Source organism: Ursus americanus, chromosome 18 (genome assembly GCF_024610735.1).
Source record: "Ursus americanus isolate L20-20 chromosome 18, mUrsAme1.1.p, whole genome shotgun sequence".
Taxonomy (NCBI): Eukaryota; Metazoa; Chordata; class Mammalia; order Carnivora; family Ursidae; genus Ursus; species Ursus americanus.
The window spans coordinates 26,566,556-26,573,452 of NC_142144.1; the positions used below are offsets into that span (position 1 = coordinate 26,566,556).

Sequence of the window (6,897 nt, forward strand, 5' to 3'; positions counted from 1 at the left end):
TAAAGGAACATAAAATTCCAGAAACATAAAATTGTGAGGCACGCAGAGGGAAGGCAAGGCCTGTGGGTTTGTTTGGAAGCACACAGAGACTTCACGAGGCGGACAGAGAAAGCCCTACAGACAGCATGCGGTCATATCCTCGTTCTCCATCATCCTCTCCACTCTTGCTCTTCATGATCCAGAACACATTTCATATAAAAATGAATGGTACAGAGCGAGATTTTACCTTGAATTCCCCTTGACTATTACCGGTTTCTAAAAAAACGGATTTGCGGATGTGGGCTTGTTTTGTTCCATCCTGTGAAGCTTGGAATCGATAACACTTCCTACTAGGGATAAGGGTGGGGTAAAGTATAGGCTGCTTCCTGCCGTCTCCATCTTCGCTGGTGGTGTTTACTCTGCAACTATACTAGACAAGGAGAGTTGCCGTTTGGCTGGTGCTATCTCAGTGCAGTTACCTTCTTACTATGATGTCACCTTGCTTTCCCTACCAATTACCAAATCATTTGTATCAAACCTCTGTATGTGCCTGACGGTGCTTATCGCTAGTATCAGACCTCGGAGCAGTGTGCGACCTGGGGGAAGGGCTATACAAACGCAGTGATGGAGAAAGTGGCATGCAGACCCACAGGGGCAACATATGCTTCAGATCCTGGCATTTTCTCAACTCTCCTGTTGTGATAAAATCCGGGCCCCGGCAAGGCATTAATATATATTTTTATTTGCAAATGAGTTATATACAAACTGCTATCTAAATCTGTCATGCTTTACTAATAAAAACGAAAAAAAACTTAGTTCTACATGCAATAAGCTTAAGTTTTCAGACAGGAAAAGTGAAGTCATTAAACTGGTGGGTTTGGTGTGCAATCCCTGGCATCAGATGGTGAAACAGATGGTTTGTAAGCACATAAGCAAAGAAAACAGCATGAGTTTACTAAGAGCAAGCCATGCTCAACTAGCCTTGTTCCCATTTATGAGAGGGTTGACACTGATAGAAAAGAGAAATTCCTTAAAATCAGTGTATCTTGATTTCAGTAAGGTTAAAGTGTTTTCTTGAGGACAAGATGAAGAAAAGTCCCCTGAATGGTAATGTGGTAGATTTGTTGCTAGTTCAACACGTGGCTAATGGGAGGTATATAGTGACATGTCACAGGACTTTTAATTGTTCCCCAATCTTATCAGTAAGTTGAATGGAATTTGTATGTACCTTTACACAACATTGTAGAGATACTCAATACAATGGATATCAAAATCAAAATTTTTTTAAGAAGGAAAATAAAGCCAACTGAAACAACACCCCAAACTAATAAATGATTTTTAATAAAGACAATGTAAAGTCCTAAGTCTGTGTCTTAAAAAATGCACAAGTATATGATGGAAGAGAATGGACTTCTTGTTAGTTTGTGAAAAGAAGACATGGGTATTTTAGTCAATTTCAAATGTCATGTGAGTCAACCGACTAAAATGCTGAATAATAGAATAGTATCCATAGCAGATGGAAATGCCCATCGCACTCTACTTTCTAATGGTCACACTGATCAGTAGTACTGTTTCTAAAGCCATGTGTCTGGTTTTAGGGAAGATATAAACAAAATGGAGCAGATCCAGAGGATCTGACCAAGTCGATGAGAATCTGTAGATCCTATCATGGGAACGAGAGGGGAAAGCACCAACATGTACTGAATGTCTACTCTGAGCACAAGAGAGAAGGAGGAAAGCCTGGAAGCAAAAAGGAGGATGGAATAAGAATTGGTCAGTTTCCTAGGGGTTGAAAGAATAAATGTGTAGGAAGTAGCTCCAGGGCACACGTTATCTACAACAGGGAGAATCAAGGAGGGCATTCTATAGCTGTTGGTCTCTTGCCATGAATAAGGCAAGAAGGTGTGTGCCTCTGTGTGTGTGCATGTGCACGTGTGTGTGTGTGTGTGTGTGTGTGTGTGTGTGTCTAGGTAAATAGGTAACTAGGAGGCGATCAGAGTGTATTGTCTTAGTCAGTATGGCTGCTATCACAGAATGCCACAGACTGTGTAGCTTATAAACAACAGAAATGTCTGTCTCACAGTTCTGGAGCCTGGAAGTTTCTGATCAGAGTGCCAGCGTGGTTGAATTCTGATGAAAGCCCTCTTCTGACTTGCAGACTGCTGTTTTCTTGTGTTCTCACATGGCAAAAGGAAAGCGAGAGAGCTTGCTGGTGTGTCTTGGGTAAGGGCACTAATCCTGTTCAAGAGGGCTCCATCCTCATGACCTGATTAACCTCCCAAAGGCCCCACATCCTTATGCCATCATATCAAGGGTTAGGATTTCAACATATGAATTCTGAGGGGACACAGACATTTATTCTGTAATAGGATACATTTCCGCTCCTCCTTCTTTCACAGTGGCTTCCCTCCAGGAGAATCTTATTTATCTTCAGCCACATTTGTCTGTCATTCCGTATTCACTCTTGCCACTTACTTAGTGCTGGGCCTTGTGGTAGAAATTGGAGACACAAGGTGGAATAAATCCAGTTTGCACACAAAACGAGCATAGTCTCGAGGGGGTAGATGGGCACTGTGCCTGCAAGCCAGCCCACTGAGAGTCTGAGAAGTGCAGTGAGGAGTCTAGAGTCACTCTCATATCAGTGAAGTGTCTAAGTGTCAGCTGTACAGACTTTCAGAGCTGGAGGGAATTTTGGACATCTGCTCCATGCATGTTTTCAAACAGCGCCTTGTGGCATCCTAGGGCTTTTGCAAATATTTCTTAGGGGTTGCTGTGTGTGAGAGGGAAGATTGAATGACAAGATGTCTGGGGGTCCTCCCTCCTCACACTGCAAGCAGAGCTGCTTCGCTTCTATCTGTTTTGTTTATCATCCATATCTGAATTGAGTTGAGGAAAGGGTACCGCTACTGCTACATGTTTAACCACGTCCCACACACACGCAGGGATGTAGTGAACAGTGACCAAAAGGTATTGTGGTTTGCTTGATGTGATGAAAGAATTGTTTTTGTTGATGTGCTCACAAAGACAACGAAATCTGTTCATTCGGTGATTTGCTGAAATACCAAATAAGCAAAGATCCTATGTGCTTCTAAAATCATCCTAAGATTTGTCCTTCAGACAGTCAGCTTTCTCAGAAGACTTCAAACTCTCTGAGGTCAAGAACTTTGCTCTCGTCATTTTTGTTTCTCAGGTGAGTAACGCAGTGCCTGACACCTATGGGCATTTCAGATGTTTGGTGACTCTGTGAAGCAGGAATTAAAATAATGTATTAATTGGACCCGGAACAGATCTTCTGACTGATTATGGAAAACAAAATAATATCCTGAAAGCTTATTCAATTCTCAGTAACCTAATATGCTGAATATCCATATTCATTATGCTGCATTAGTAGTCACTATAGCGATCAAATTAGGTATTGATTGCTGTCAGAGAAGAGCCGAAAATTTGGCTCCAAAGCGGTGTCATTTCTTCCATCTGTGAACACCCAGTCTCCTGTCCCTTCCTAGTGAATCCTGGAATCTAAGCCATGCCTAATGACAGAATTCTGCCAAATGTAATCTCAGAGGAGGGCTATGTAACTTCTCTCCTTGTGCTGCACTGACTCACTGCACAGCTACCCTGTGGATTCCAGTTAGCAGTAGTTCTTACTCTTCCTGGTCAGACGTATAGGCAGATCTAAAATCTTCAGGATTTCTGTAGCCAGTTCTTTTTTTTTTCTTTTTTAAAGATTTTATTTATTTATTTGACAGAGAGACAGCCAGTGAGAGAGGGAACACAAGTAGGGGGAGTGGGGGAGGAAGAAGCAGGCTTCCCGCCGAGTGGGGAGCCCGATGCGGGGAGCCCGATGCGGGGCTCGATCCCAGGATCCTGGGATCATGACCCGAGCCAAAGACAGACACTTAACAGCTGAGCCACCCAGGCGCCCCTCCTTTAGCCAGTTCTGAGTGTGGGCTGGAAGCACTCACACCCCCGGAAGCCCTCTGTAACTAACTGATCTGTGACTGTCTGGCTTGGGCTTGGCCAGACTGAAACCTGCGCATTGTGGTTCTCCTCAGAGAAGGTGCCTTTTAGGTGTGAGATAAAAACAACATAACTAGATAGTGTATGGAGAGGGTGCTTTTTTGAGTTTTACCGAAGTGCTAACCTATAAAGCTGCTATTGGTACACACACACACACACACACACACAGAGCCACTGACATATTCACGGAAAGAGTCTTTAGTCGAGAAGGGAGGCCAAGATTTTATGTATACACCAAGAAGGGGAAGGTGGTGTTCTTAGAAGGGAGTTGACAGGTGATAGCTATACGTTATACCAAGAGAGCGAAGAAAGGCCCTGAAAAGCTATGGGAGCAGTTAAGGATCCTGCTTTTGATTGGCAATTTGTAAGTCTTAAATTTTATACTTTTTTGGACTGTCCCCCCTTATCTAGAGTAAGTGGAATATTTTACAAATTGTTCCTCAGACTCTTATTTGTACATTCTGAGAACATGACTTCATAGGAGGTGTAACTTTCCTCATTCTGAGCAACTGAATTCCATAGCTAAGGGCACGGAGATAAACCTTTTGTCAAGTGTGGACCGGGCATATTGTGTCTTCTCCCATGAAGCAGAGACCCACTTTTAGCTAGGGGACTTATCAATAGTGCTGTTTTCCTCAAAACACATCCCAGATCTCAAAGATGGCTCCATTTTGGGCGTGAGGGTTGGGCACGATGGGTGAAGGAGGGAGGGAGATACAGGCCTCCGGTTATGGAATGAGTAAGTCATGGGAATAAAAAGAAGAGCATCAGGCATAGTCAGTGTTAATCTAATCGCAAGGTAATGGGGCAGATGGTAGCTATACTTGTGAACATAGCACACTATATAAACTTGGAAAATCACTAAGTTGTACACCTGAAACTAATGTAACATTGTATGTCAACTTTACTAAAAAAAAAAAAAAAGATGGCTCCATTTTTTTAGGGAAGCTCATTCTTCTGCTGAACTTGCTTTTCAAAAGTTGGAGTGCTCACTTTGGCAGCACATGTGCTAAAGTTGGAATTATAAAGGGAAGATTAGCATGGCCTCTGTGCCAGGATGATACACGCGAGTTCATGAAGCGTTCCGTATTTGACGCGCCTGGGCGGCTCCATTGGTTAAGTGTCCAACTCTTGATTTCGGATCCGGTCATGATCTCAGGGTTGTGAGATCAAGGCCCTAGTCGGGCTCCCAGCTCGGTGAGGATTCCGCTTGAGATTGTCTCTCTCCCTCTCCTTCTGCTCTTCCCCTGCTCACGCTCTCATTTTCTCTCTCTAAAATAAATAAATAAATCTTAAAAAAAAAAAAGCTGGAACCATATTTTATTCTTTCACCCACATTCAGTACATACAGAGCACCTACCATATGCCAGGTTCTGCACATTCATTAGTTAATTAGCCACTGTCCTTATCTTCAGGAGTGTACTGGGAAAATGGACAGCTGTTTCCAGTATGTACTGCTGCCTAAAAAGCCAACGAAACCTAACACTGAAAACAAAACCAGGGGCGCCTGGGTGGCACAGCGGTTAAGCGTCTGCCTTCGGCTCAGGGCGTGATCCCGGCGTTATGGGATCGAGCCCCACATCAGGCTCCTCCGCTATGAGCCTGCTTCTTCCTCTCCCACTCCCCCTGCTTGTGTTCCCTCTCTCGCTGGCTATCTCTATCTCTGTCGAATAAATAAATAAAATCTTAAAAAAAAAAAAAGCCAACCAAACCTAACACTGAAAACAAAACCAATAATGAATTTTGCTCATAAATCTCTAATTTTGGCAGAGTTCAGAGCACCAGCTCATCTCTGTTCCATGTCTTCTGGGGAAGCTCAAACGACGAGGGCTGGAATTACCTGAGGGCTTGCTCGCTAACCTCCCTGGAGGCTGATGCTGGCTGTAGGCTGACATCTTAACTGGGGCTGTGGCCACAACACCTAAGTGTAGCTTATCTGTATAGTCTTTCCAGTTCTTCACTACGCGATGATGTTAACTTCAGTGTTTAAATTCTGTACCTCTAAGTGCAGAGTGTTTTTGCCTTCAGCTTGCTTTGAGTTTTGAGATGTTGGTTGAGTCATGGGAAGCCCACATATTTACCAATACTGAAGTGCGCACGTGAGTTTCATAATTTTGATGTGTATTCAAGATACCATTGGTATGTATAGAGCATGTAACAGATGCAGTTGATGCCCTGCTCCTATCCCCTTTAACTACCCATGCTCACTGGCAGTTGGTGTAGACGCATTCCAGAGCATGGAGAGCTTCCCACCCCAGCACCTGCTTCTCTTTTTCTCTGCCTCGGGGCTTTCTTGGCACCCTGAGGACCTTGCAAAGCCTCAGACAGGTTCAGCCCAGAAGTGTGGGGGACATCAGCATCCCTGGGGTGGGGGACCATTCTCAACCAACAGGAGATGGAAATTAATGAGTAAATGCTTCAGTCTTCCCAGTAGAATGATTCAGAGTAAGACTGACTCTGTTTTGCATGACTTGACTTGGCCGACCCTGAGAACAAGTGCCTCCTTAAATTTTGCACCCTCTTCCCCCCACTGGTGTCCTGACTGTGATTCTGAGGCAAGTTCCTCACAGTTTCCGAGAGGGTTCCCAGCAGGACCGAGCCCCAGTATCTTGTAGTTAATGGCTTAACTTATTCACATACCCTTTACTGATGTTTCTCCTCCTGTTCTTGTCCCTACTTTCTAGCTGGGGTGTGCTGGGGTTGCTTTTCAAATATAGTACCAATACCTATTTCCTTCACAGCTTCTACTCCTGAGGGAACGTAAACTTAAGGCAGGCATTGCTTCAGAGTGATGTTTTCTCCCTTACTGCCACCCAGCAGTAATTTATTTAAGCACGTGATCAGCTTATGATATGATTCCACTAATTATAAAGGTTTATCTTCTCTGAGACAGAGCTG

At 43.9% G+C, this 6,897-nt stretch overlaps 1 non-coding gene across 1 annotated transcript; it reads left to right on the forward strand.

Moving 5' to 3' along the window:
* Nucleotides 1-4,984: 4,984 nt before the first annotated feature.
* LOC123781375 (U6 spliceosomal RNA) lies at nucleotides 4,985-5,093 on the forward strand. The gene has a single exon (XR_006776709.1). It is a non-coding gene; the product is annotated as a U6 spliceosomal RNA (small nuclear RNA).
* Nucleotides 5,094-6,897: the final 1,804 nt, after the last annotated feature.